The following is a 13,906-nucleotide window of genomic DNA, read 5'->3' as shown; positions in this document are numbered from 1 at the left end:
TATGCAGAATGTTATTATTATGGATATCACCAAATAATATGTTATGCAGAATGTTATTATTATGGATATCACCAAATAATATGTTATGCAGAATGTTATTATTATAGATATCACCAAATAATATGTTATGCAGAATGTTATTATTATGGATATCACTTAATTACATGTTTATTGACCACATTTTTTTTTATTTTAACAACTGTCATGTTCATTGAATACAATTAATAAAAGTTTCCCTTTAGATCATCCTTCTTTCTCTGATGTTTTATAATTCCAGGATTCTGTTCTCACTGTTTTAAAGTCTTGCAGCATGTGATGTGAATAACTATCAATGAATCTCAGTTTTGGAAAGAGTTGTAGACACAGTTTGAATACCATCGGGTAGAGAAATTTATAAACAACTTATTTCGATAACAACAAATATATTTAAATAGTTTCTGCTGTTGCTTTTATAATTTATACCCTGAAATGTAGTGACAACTGCAATTGTGAAAATAGTGTGAAAAAAAAGTTGTTAATGAATATAGAGGAAATTGAAGTTTATATTGTGTATATGTGTGTGTGTGTGTGTATATATATAAAGTGGACTTTATATTGTGTGTGTGTGTGTGTGTGTGTGTGAGTTAATAGTGTGTGTATGTGTATTTCCATGTCAAATCATCCAGATTTTGGAAAATTTTCCAGGTAACCCCCTCAGAATGCCTTGAAAAAATTCACATGTGCTCATCTACCCATATAATGAAAAACTGCCAAAGATTAGATCAAATGCTCTAATAGTTTCTGATTTACAGCCCTGTAAAATTTAGTTACTTTTGTTTTATATTTGGTGAATTCATTTTTGGGCAACTTTGGCTGCTTAAAGCTGCAAGAGTAATGGTGGTAGAAGACTGAAATTTGTTACACTGGATGAATTAATCTCACAGAATTAAAAAATGGTCTCAAACCAAGTTTACCTCTCTTAGGATTTGCATAGTGAGGCTGTAAAATCACCTGAAAACCCAAAATCATAAAACATTGGTTTATTTAATAAGCCATAGCTCTAAGACTTAATATGATACAAAGCTGAATTTTGTTTTCAACTTTCCTATAACATATCAGTTGATAAATCAGTAATTGTTGTAACTAAAAGTCTATTAGATCTTCTGTAAAAAAATGTAGTTGCATGCAACTTTTTATGATTTAGCTAAAAATAGCCCTACTTCAGGCTACAGTTTGACCATGTCACCAGTTATTCAGCCTTTTCAGATTTTTACCATATATTCTTACGTCCCTGAATATGATCTACAAAAACAATCAGTATGGTGTTCAACCTACTTTTGAGTTATAATGAACTCTGCATAACTGTAATGCATACACAGTATATTTGCATTGCCATGTGATCTAACTAGTTATGCCAATAAACTTGTTCAGAAATGAATTAATTCATTCTTGTTTCTTACAACTTCATTATATAACATTATGAAAGACTGGTTAGAATATTTCAGTGGGATTCATAAAGTTCTGACAGGTATTTTTCAAAATTGGTTATATTTGCACACAGTAACACACCTGAACTGAATTGTTTTTAAATAAAAAATGTATGGACAGAGGATACTTTTAAAAATTATAACTCAAAAAGTAGGTTGAACACCACCCTGATTTTTATTGTAGATCATATTCAGAGATGTAAGAATATATGGGAAAAATCTGAAAAGGCTGAATAACTGGTGACATGGTCAAACTGTAGCCTGAAGTAGGGCTATTTTTAGCTAAATCATAAAAAGTTGCATGCAACTACATTATTTTACAGGAGATCTAATAGACTTTTAGTTACAACAATTGCTGATTTATCAACTGATATGTTATAGGAAAGTTGAAAACAAAATTCAGCTTTGTATCATATTAAGTCTTAGAGCTATGGCATATTAAATAAACCAATGTTTTATGATTTTGGGTTTTCAGGTGATTTTACAGCCTCACTATGCAAATCCTAAGAGAGGTAAACTTGGTTTGAGACCATTTTTTAATTCTGTGAGATTAATTCATCCAGTGTAACAAATTTCAGTCTTCTACCACCATTACTCTTGCAGCTTTAAGCAGCCAAAGTTGCCCGAAAATGAATTCACCAAATATAAAACAAAAGTAACTACATTTTACAGGGCTGTAAATCAGAAACTATTAGAGATATTGATCTAATCTTTGGCAGTTTTTCATTATATGGGTAGATGAGCACATGTGAATTTTTTCAAGGCATTCTGTGGGGGTCACCTGCAGCCCCCTGGATGATTTGACATGGTATGACCCTATATACATTTACGTTTGTTCAATTAAAAAAAATTAAAATCTAAGAAGAAAGGTTTGTGTTATTCCTTTTCAAAACAGTGTTTCTCCTTACAGTGTTGGAATTTTTAATGTGTAGAATATGATAGGTAAAGCTGATCAACTTTACTGAGCCAAACTGCATACTTATTATGTAAAAAACAGATAGTTCCCATGCAATATTATTTAGTGATATTAGTAGAAAACGACATCAGTGTTTTTACTTGAACAATAATTTATTTACAATGTTAAAAAACATTAAAAAACTCCAATTTTTCAGTAGAAATAATTCCACTATCTTCAAAAGCATAAACCACAATGTACACATAGTTTCCTATGAGCCTTTATAGAAGTATAATTAACATGTTTTTATATGGGCACTATTTACAACAACAACTTCCAAAAATTTAATTTCATGGCTCTTGGGCCTATATCTCTATATTTATTTTGCTTTCAAATGATCAGGATTCAATTATATTTAGTTCAACCTGTTTTTTTACATTATCCTGATCAGTAACATGGTCACCAAAAAACATCCTTGTTTGTGGGGCTATTAATATTTCTTCATGTAATTATAATAATAATAATTTGATGTTAGAATTAATGTATTTAAAACAAGTAGCAAGTGATGAAGGGTATCAGTCTAAAATCATAGAGAGGATATAGAGTATATATTGTACAAAGTTCATGTTTCTGAATGCATTAAGTTGCAGATAACAAAACAGGGAGATAGAGAAAGAATATGTCTGCCCTATGTTTTACCTTGGTCAATGAAAATAGATAATGTGTTCAGGGAAAATATAAATTGATAAGTACACCTCATTTAAAATTAAGTTGTATATTTAATGGTTTAAAAGATAAAGTAGAATTGAGGGATAAATTGTGGTCAAATTTATATTGGACAAATAAGTAGGAACTTCAAATTTAGAATAAAAGAACAGAATGTGGTGGATAAAATAAAAATGGATGGATCAGCTTTTACGGAACAGGTGGTGAATTATATATTATTGACTTGAATAATATAAAAATAGTTAAACACGTAACAGAATATGATGAACTTTTTTTTGTAATATTTGTTTATTATTAGAGGCTCTGCAAATGATGAAAAGTTAGGCTTACAAAAAATTTAGTGCACAATAGTTTAAAAAAATTTGTTTATAAACATTTGTAATTCTAGGGTTGAAATATTTATCTCTGTATAGCTTTCTTGTAATTCTAGGGCTAAAATGTCATTTATCTCCATATAGCTTAAATATAAGTTGAAGATTGACCCCATTGCTAGTTATTCAAATATAATGTTGTTTATCTCTTTCATTTATCACTGCATAGTTTTCCCATCATTTTAAAATATCCTGTTGGTAGTTCTAGTTGTAGGATTAAAATATAATTTATCTCTGTATAGATTCCTTGGTTTTCAAAATTACTTTTCTTTTTCCTTAAAACTTTTATTCAATAATCATGTTCTTATCTGTAAAATTATATATATATATGTTGTGTTTTCCTGAATTTTGTTTTTGGCATATAGATATACTAAAGTTCACAACATATTTCAAGTAAAATAATTTTCTGTGATTATAGTTTTCAAGTATGAATTTTTTTAAGTAATATGATATCATTCATGTAAATTTCTTCATTTTTCATTATTTCCTTTCAGGAGAAAGTTTTGCTTCCTAAAATGTTCAATCTACCAACTAGCACTAACACCAGTACTGTTGGCAACAGCAAGGTACATTGGAATTGAGTATGGCATCTTTACTGAAGGTTCTGTAAGTTTCAAAACCCTAGGGTTTGTTAGAAATATTGATGTTTTGTAATATACTATTTAATAATAATATTTGTTATTATATTAATACTTCTCTGTTGTGTAAGAGTTACTAATTTTATTTTCCTGACTACAGATATTTAACTCCTCTGAAAATCTTAGTCTCACATCATTTTTATAGATATCTGTATTATGAAAGTCTTAGTCTCACATCATTTTTATGGATATCTGTATTATTAAAGTCTTAGTCTCACTTCATTTTTATAGATATCTGTGTTATGAAAGTCTTAGTCTCACTTTATTTTTATAGATATCTGTGTTATGAAAGTCTTAGTCTCACTTTATTTTTATAGATATCTGTGTTATGAAAGTCTTAGTCTCACTTCATTTTTATAGATATCTGTGTTATGAAAGTCTTAGTCTCACTTCATTTTTATATATATCTGTATTATGAAAGTCTTAGTCTCACTTCATTTTTATAGATATCTGTATTATGAAAGTCTTAGTCTCACATCATTTTTATAGATATCTGTGTTATGAAAGTCTTAGTCTCACTTCATTTTTATAGATATCTGTGTTATGAAAGTCTTAGTCTCACTTTATTTTTATAGATATCTGTGTTATGAAAGTCTTAGTCTCACTTCATTTTTATAGATATCTGTATTATGAAAGTCTTAGTTTCACATCATTTTTATAGATATCTGTATTATGAAAGTCTTAGTCTCACTTCATTTTTATAGATATCTGTATTATGAAAGTCTTAGTCTCACATCATTTTTATAGATATCTGTGTTATGAAAGTCTTAGTCTCACTTCATTTTTATAGATATCTGTATTATGAAAGTCTTAGTCTCACTTCATTTTTATAGATATCTGTATTATGAAAGTCTTAGTCTCACATCATTTTTATAGATATCTGTGTTATGAAAGTCTTAGTCTCACATCATTTTTATAGATATCTGTGTTATGAAAGTCTTAGTCTCACTTCATTTTTATAGATATCTGTGTTATGAAAGTCTTAGTCTCACTTCATTTTTATAGATATCTGTATTATGAAAGTCTTAGTCTCACTTCATTTTTATAGATATCTGTATTATGAAAGTCTTAGTCTCACTTCATTTTTATAGATATCTGTATTATGAAAGTCTTAGTCTCACATCATTTTTATAGATATCTGTATTATGAAAGTCTTAGTCTCACATCATTTTTATAGATATCTGTATTATGAAAGTCTTAGTCTCACATCATTTTTATAGATATCTGTGTTATGAAAGTCTTAGTCTCACTTCATTTTTATAGATATCTGTATTATGAAAGTCTTAGTCTCACTTCATTTTTATAGATATCTGTGTTATGAAAGTCTTAGTCTCACTTCATTTTTATAGATATCTGTGTTATGAAAGTCTTAGTCTCACTTCATTTTTATAGATATCTGTGTTATGAAAGTCTTAGTCTCACTTCATTTTTATAGATATCTGTGTTATGAAAGTCTTAGTCTCACTTAATTTTTATAGATATCTGTATTATGAAAGTCTTAGTCTCACTTCATTTTTATAGATATCTGTAATATGAAAGTCTTAGTCTCACTTCATTTTTATAGATATCTGTATTATGAAAGTCTTAGTCTCACATCATTTTTATAGATATCTGTGTTATGAAAGTCTTAGTCTCACTTCATTTTTATAGATATCTGTATTATGAAAGTCTTAGTTTCACTTCATTTTTATAGATATCTGTATTATGAAAGTCTTAGTCTCACTTCATTTTTATAGATATCTGTGTTATGAAAGTCTTAGTCTCACTTCATTTTTATAGACATCTGTATAATGAAAGTCTTAGTCTCACATCATTTTTATAGATATCTGTGTTATGAAAGTCTTAGTCTCACTTCATTTTTATAGACATCTGTATTATGAAAGTCTTAGTCTCACTTCATTTTTATAGATATCTGTGTTATGAAAGTCTTAGTCTCACTTCATTTTTATAGATATCTGTGTCATGAAAGTTTTAGTCTCACATCATTTTTATAGATATCTGTATTATGAAAGTCTTAGTCTCACATCATTTTTATGGATATCTGTATTAACATAGTATCCCTCCCTTATCCAGAGGCAAAAAAAATATTTTTAAATGGCAGGGCAAGGAATACAAAATTTCAGTAACTCTTTCTTCGAGTGTTACATCATTTGTTGGAAAGTCCAAAATCTACCAATTTTAAACCAAAATACTTAAGAAGCTCTAGATTGTCTGCAGTAAATGGTGATAATGAAGAGAGAAATTTTATGTTTATTACTAAGGTCTATAGTATGTAAAAACTACACTGACAAACACAACACAAACATGATAAAATACAATGTGATAACTGCCACGACTTCTATATTGGAGAAACAAGTAGAAAAATGGTAACCAGATTCAAAGAACACAAAAAGTCGCCTTCACATGTTTTCAAACACTGCAAATCAAACAAACGCAGAATTAAAGAAGCCTTACTTATATGACAACTCAAGCCCAAAATAAACCAATACAAAGGAACACCTTTATACCTATATTAATAAATATATCCAACATCTAAGCATGCCCTCTGCATTCTACACTCAATTACACAACCACCTTCAATTATGTGGTCAGCTACCGGTCAGTAGCCCTTTCTTTGTTTGTGAACCTGACGATGACCGAAGAAGATCGAAATGTTGTTCGCTCCTCTATTAGTGCTCTTTCTACCCATACCAGCCATTTTTAAATGTATAAGTTTCTGTAAAATTTATCAAAATGCAATATATCAGTGAAGATGTAAATGGCACATGATGAGTTTACTTTATGTATCGATCATATATTATCCACTAGTTCAGTCCCATGTTTGGTGTTTTAGCTTTTCAACTAAAAAAGATAAAAGATTCTTTTATTTTTTTCCATGCCATATTTGTTGATAGTTTCAACCATTTCAGATTTAATGAAGCTACAAAGGAAATTCTTGGTTAGAAACTTTGAGGTTCAACTGTCAACAGTACTACACAATGACTTTGTTAATTTTATATAATCAGAGCCAGGCTGATTTGCACCACCATTATTTGTGATTCCTAAAACAGTAATATGTTTTTCATTTCTATTTTTGGTAAGTGTAGTCAACCAAAATGGATTCAAGTGTGTTTGTACAAACATTTACAGTAAGGTAGATTCTCCAGAAGTTTACAAAAGTGTGTTTGTACAAACATTTACAGTAAGGTAGATTCTCCAGAAGTTTAACATTTACAGTAAGGTAGATTCTCCAGAAGTTTAACATTTACAGTAAGGTAGATTCTCCAGAAGTTTAGCATTTACAGTAAGGTAGATTTTGCAGACGTTTAACATTTACAGAAAAGTAGATTCTCCAGAAGTTTAACATTTACAGCAATGTAGATTCTCCAGAAGTTTAACATTTACAGCAAGGTAGATTCTCCAGAAGTTTAACATTTACAGCAAGGTAGATTCTCCAGAAGTTTAACATTTACAGTAAGGTAGATTCTCCAGAAGTTTAACATTTACAGTAAGATAGATTCTCCAGAAGTTTAACATTTACAGTAAGATAGATTCTCCAGAATTTTAACATTTACAGTGAGGTAGATTCTCCAGAAGTTTACACTTTTTACTTGCCTATTTTTGGAAAGTGTTGAAAAATTATTAAATCTTTCAGTTGTGTGAGTATCAATGTAGTCTTGGTGTTCTGTATTTTAACTGAAAGCGGTAGTCATCTTAATAGCAGTACTCTATTTCAAGTTCTTATAAATGAAATTTTTATATATCAGTTTCATTACACTGATTCAGATATTTTGAATATTGGATAAGTTGACAGCATTCTGATTTATGAAAGTGCATGTGTTTTGAATATATGGGCATTTATAGCAATGATGTTTATAGGAATGTACATGACTAACAAGTGTTTGTGAAGTTGATAATGTCCATTCATGGTTAACATAACTTATTTGTAGCTAAGAAACACTTAAACCCCCTCAGTGTGGATTCCTGTACATGGTGAAGGGGACCTCTCAGGGAAGGTTCTGGTTTTACATTTTACTTCCTCTAGGATCTAAACATACACCCATGTGTTTGCCGTGCATGGTGACCCGTGAATGGGAGGAGAGTATCCTGGTGATTGAGGGATTCAACCCCAAACACACCACTTTGGCCTTGAATTTCTGTAAATGAGGCAGCCTTGGGGTGGCCCTCCTATCAATTGGTCCACTTGGACTAGGGTCAACCAAGTACCAATGTTGGATGTTCTCAACAGGTGTTGTGGACATTGTATTTGATACTGGTGTTTGTTTATAGTGCTCACAAAACCCTGGCTACAGACTGCTCTCAATCAATTACTGAAGTGAACCACAGCAAATAGTTTTAACTTCCCTCTCTCTCTAAAACAGTTTGCATGCATTTTTGCTGCCAATGGGGTATCCATCTTGATCCTGAACTCCATGTTGGTGAAGTTGTGCTATTTGTGATTCCTGAGACAAAGTTCTTGGGGCTTATCTTTGACTAAGCTCACCTTTATACCACACATCAAGCAACTACAAGTCAAATGTACAAGAACACTGAACATCCTCCGTGTCCTCTCTTCCACCACTTGGGGAGTGGATCAGTTTTTTATGCTAAAAATATATCATGCTCTTATTTGATTAAAACTAGGCTATGGGCACTGGTCTATGGCTTTGCCAGGATTTTGGCCTTGAAGATGCTGGCTCCCATTCATTATCAGGGAATTCCCCAGTTCAGAACTTATACACTGAGTCTCATGAACCTCCTCTTTACTGTATGCTACAAAACTTCGATCCTTGCCACAGAATTCCACATGGGGTTGTGTTTTCCTTCCTCGGTGGGTCATACTTTTTCAGAACAGATGATCTGTCATTGCTCCTTTTGGCCTTCATATCCAGGGGCAGTTGAATGAATTGGGTCTGTCCTTGGATAACATTGCTGTGTCCACTGGTCAGTCCATCCAACCATGTCTTATTACAATTCCCAAATATGACCTTTAAGTCATCTGAGAAAAGCAGATACTTCAGATTGGAAGTACTGTCTGTTATTTGCTATAAATAGAAATGGAAGGATGGTTCAAAATCAGGTAACTGTGTGGGTTCTGCCATGGTTTGTTGTGGTTCTGTGGTTGCATGCAAAATCCCCTCTACAGTTTCTGTGTTTACTACTGAACTGTATGCCATTTCTCTTGCCATGGATTTCATAGAAGCCAAGCAGTACTGAAATTGCACTATTTATACTGATTCACTTAGTTCTATACTGTCCCTGGAATCACTTCACGTTAGTTCTCATCCTGTTCTTGTTGATATTCAAAATAAACTGGCCCATTTCTCTTTGACATCTGCTATTATACAGTTTTTCTGGATAGCAGGCCAAGTTGGTATTTGCAGGAATGGGCTCGCCAACACCACAGCTAAATCTGTCTGCTCTGGCACTGACACTGCTGTGCCTGTTCCGTACCTAAACTATGGTCCTATATTCAAGAGTCAGCTCCATACAAGTTGACAGTCGACTTGTAGTGAGCAACATGAAAACAAGCTTTGCCAAATAAAACCCTTTATTGGACTTTGGCTGTCTTGCTTCCTCACTTATTAGTCACAGTTTTTAACTCATTGTTTTCTTTGTCCAAACCCTTTATTGGACTTTGGCTGTCTTGCTTCCTCACTTATTAGTCACAGTTTTTAACTCATTGTTTTCTTTGTCCAAACCCTTTATTGGACTTTGGCTGTCTTGCTTCCTCACTTATTAGTCACAGTTTTAACTCATTGTTTTCTTTGTCCAAACCCTTTATTGGACTTTGGCTGTCTTGCTTCCTCACTTATTAGTCACAGTTTTAACTCATTGTTTTCTTTGTCCAAACCCTTTATTGGACTTTGGCTGTCTTGCTTCCTCACTTATTAGTCACAGTTTTTAACTCATTGTTTTCTTTGTCCAAACCCTTTATTGGACTTTGGCTGTCTTGCTTCCTCACTTATTAGTCACAGTTTTTAACTCATTGTTTTCTTTGTCCAAACCCTTTATTGGACTTTGGCTGTCTTGCTTCCTCACTTATTAGTCACAGTTTTTAACTCATTGTTTTCTTTGTCCAAACCCTTTATTGGACTTTGGCTGTCTTGCTTCCTCACTTATTAGTCACAGTTTTAACTCATTGTTTTCTTTGTCCAAACCCTTTATTGGACTTTGGCTGTCTTGCTTCCTCACTTATTAGTCACAGTTTTAACTCATTGTTTTCTTTGTCCAAACCCTTTATTGGACTTTGGCTGTCTTGCTTCCTCACTTATTAGTCACAGTTTTTAACTCATTGTTTTCTTTGTCCAAACCCTTTATTGGACTTTGGCTGTCTTGCTTCCTCACTTATTAGTCACAGTTTTTAACTCATTGTTTTCTTTGTCCAAACCCTTTATTGGACTTTGGCTGTCTTGCTTCCTCACTTATTAGTCACAGTTTTTAACTCATTGTTTTCTTTTATCTGGGACTCATGCACCACTGTGTTGTCTGTGTGACATTCAGGTAACAACATGCCACATTTTACTGTCTTGCTATTGTTATGACTCTCAATGGTGGCACCATGTTTTGTCCAGAGTTTATCCATAATGTTAGACAGTGTCATTGGCAATGTTGACACTGTCCACCTTACAAATGTTTTTAGTTTTTTAAGGCCATTAATCTTTTTAGTGCTATTTAAGTTTTTAATTTATAAATTATACCTTTTGTAATGTGATTCCTTTATAAGAATTAAAGTCCAACTAGTTAATTTGAAATCAGAAAATAGCCATAACATCAAATAACTCAAAACCAGGACTGGAAAGAGCAACTTCAGGTGTCTGATGAACTTACCAGTTAGTCATCCTGGCAAGTTATGATAATTACAATTATTCTACAGAAAATCCTTTACAACATGTATTACTGTAGTTTTTTCTCTTACTGCTGTAAACTAGATGTAAATAATTGGATTTAACACTATTTATGTTTTTAATTCAAAAATTTATCATTGTTTGGTTTTACCTTGATTCCTTTTACAAATTTTAATAATTTTACTTTAATTTTAACTTTTTACCAGATGTTTGGTGCAGATAGCCGAGTTGCTTTGGGCCATAAAATGCCAAACCAACCAATGCTTAAATCAACTTATTTGGAGTCAAACTTTTAAGGGACCATGTGGCTACCTAGCAGTTGCATTTTACAGGTCTGCCAGCATTCTGGAGGACCATTGGCTTACTAATTTCAACCCCTGTTAAGAATCATTTACCATTCCAATTACATTTGTCTAGTGTAGTTATTACTATTTAAGAAACTTAATGTTATATTAATGTAACTAATACTGATTCAAATAAATATTGAATTATTTAAATAACAAAGCAAGCAGTAAGCATATGGTTTTTGTAAAGATAGCAGTTAAAACAGAAGCCTTTTAAGTATACGTGTATAAAAAGTGTAGTTGACATTCAACAATATCTTTACATAATATTCTTGAAATTATATTCGTTATGAGTGTATCTGTGACACAGCAGTATGTCTGTACACTTATACTACTAAAAATCAGGTTTTGATACTTGTGGTAGGCAGAGCACAAATTGCCCATTGTATAGCCTTGTGCTTTATAACAAATAATAATAGTAGTTTACTACTATTACTGATTACTGTAGGTTTACAGCATCAGTTGTATGTGATTACTGTAAGTTTACAGCATCAGTTGTATGTGATTACTGTAGGTTTACAGCATCAGTTGTATGTGATTACTGTAGGTTTCGTCTTCTGCATTATTACTACAGTTTCTCTTAGATCTGTTGTATTTTCAGTGATGTCGAGAAAACCCACTTGTAGAGAATTGTATATGCAAAAACGGCTTGTTTGGGTTGAGAAAATATTTTGATTGATGTTCCTCGTCAACCACATTATGGTTGTGGCATTAGTCACGGATCAGGGGGACACCTTCTACAAAAGGCACATAATCCTACATATGCAGAAAGGTAGTGTTGCATGCAGTTTAATATTTTTTTTCTGTTGGCTCTGAGGTGCAGGTGATCAAGGTGAGAATTTAAACCTTATGGCATCTTCCTCTGCTCAGACAGCTCAGTTGTGAGCCTCATACCTTGTTCTACTCCTTCACCATTTTTGTAACTAGTGTGCCAAGTTTTTTTTTTTTAATATTTATCCTGTTATTTACAGAACTTCACCTTCTTTATTGTGGAAAAATCATTTGTCTGGTACCTTTGACAGACATTGCTGTGCATGCTAGGAGAGTTACTGACAGACATTGCTGTGCATGCTAGGAGAGTTACTTGTCTGGTACCTTTGACAGACATTGCTGTGCATGCTAGGAGAGTTACTGACAGACATTGCTGTGCATGCTAGGAGAGTTACTGACAGACATTGCTGTGCATACTAGGAGAGTTACTGACAGACATTGCTGTGCATGCTAGGAGAGTTACTGATCATTTTAGACATGCTAGGAGAGTTACTGATCATTTTAGAGAGGGTGCTGCCATGATTTTGCCTCCTTTTCTGGACTCTCATAGAATAGATCCTCTTCTGGAAGTCTACACATTTCACCTTAATCAGTCTCAGTTTTCCAGAATTCTTCTGTCACGTACAACAGTTTTGCACTTTTGTATCATTTTTGCAGCTGTCGTCTGATGCTTATCACAGAACTCCTGCTCAAATTTTGAATGATTGTAGTCATTTATTGAGTTTTACTTTGGTCAGATTATTGGTTTCTACCCTCTTCTTGGTACCTTGGTTTGTTTGTTCTTGAGATCTTTTGGAGAGAGATGCCTTGCTGGAGGTGGTTTGCCTTCTTTCATTGGCTCTTGAAGATCTGAGAAGCACCTTCTTTTGAATGGTGTATTTTTTCTGGTATTCCTTATTTCAATCTTGAGTGAATCTGGATTGTCTCTACGTTTTTGTTTTTACCAAAGCTTCTTCATAACAATTTCCTACATTTCCCATTTGAGTTTCTGGACCTTCAGCTTCAGCACCATAATCGACTGGAGTATAAGGGCCTCTTCTTAAGTGGAATGCAGACTACAGTGTTGGTAACTACCTTACAGAGCCAGCCTGTGGGGTCAGCCTGGCATGACCAGGTGGTTATGGTGCTTAACTCTCTATTTGTGGTTTGTGGGCTCAAATTCTCATCCCAACAAACACGCTCACCCTTTCAGCCATGGGGACATTGTAATGTGACAGTCAGTTGCATTATTCATTGGTAAAAAAGTATCCTAGGAGTCAGCAGTGGGTGATGATGGCTAGCTGCTTTCCCTCTAGTCTGTCACTGTTAAATTAGGGACAGCTAGCACAAATAACCCTCATGTAGTCTTGTAAAAAATTCAAACCAAACCAATCCTATGAAATCTCAGCTCAAAGGGGTTCTTGTCAGTAGGAGAAACCTTCAACATAGATCAGTGGTTCATTCATTTCACTTCTTTATTGTCTCTCATACCAGTTGGCTTTCCACTCTCCAAGGATCCTCTTATTTCCAGCTGTTGAGCTCAAACTGTCCAGAATCATTAGCACAAAAAGGCCCTAGAACATGTTGACTATTATCTTGAGGATTCGTATGCACAACTGTTTGTTGTATTAAAAAAATGAGTGTGTAACAACCTGCCATTAACCTTTTTTATCTCATTTATTTCCTCCAGCCAACCCAATTTACAAGAGAGTTGTTTTATCCCTTCAGTTGCTCTTTTCACCTAGCTCATGGATGATAACATTTGATGTTGCCAATGTCTACCTTCATATTCTGATTGTGGAGTCTTCACAATCTTATCTCTATTTCATGTACAACAACCAGGTTTTTTTGGTTTTGTGCTCTTTCATTCAGCCTTGCATCTTCCCTGT

At 33.0% G+C, this 13,906-nt stretch overlaps 1 pseudogene across 1 annotated transcript in view; it reads left to right on the top strand.

The window, feature by feature from the left end:
• LOC143236586 (organic solute transporter subunit alpha-like) overlaps positions 1-13,906 on the top strand; it is a 29,336-nt pseudogene that overhangs the window by 3,194 nt on the left and 12,236 nt on the right. Inside the window, exon 3 of the transcript XR_013019592.1 lies at positions 3,953-4,064. The product of XR_013019592.1 is annotated as an organic solute transporter subunit alpha-like (transcript). The remainder of the gene's footprint in view (positions 1-3,952; positions 4,065-13,906) is intronic.

This window comes from Tachypleus tridentatus, chromosome 13 (assembly GCF_004210375.1).
Source record: "Tachypleus tridentatus isolate NWPU-2018 chromosome 13, ASM421037v1, whole genome shotgun sequence".
Taxonomy (NCBI): Eukaryota; Metazoa; Arthropoda; class Merostomata; order Xiphosura; family Limulidae; genus Tachypleus; species Tachypleus tridentatus.
The sequence above is the reverse complement of the archived record's forward strand: the minus strand, read 5'-3'. Positions and strand labels throughout refer to the sequence as shown.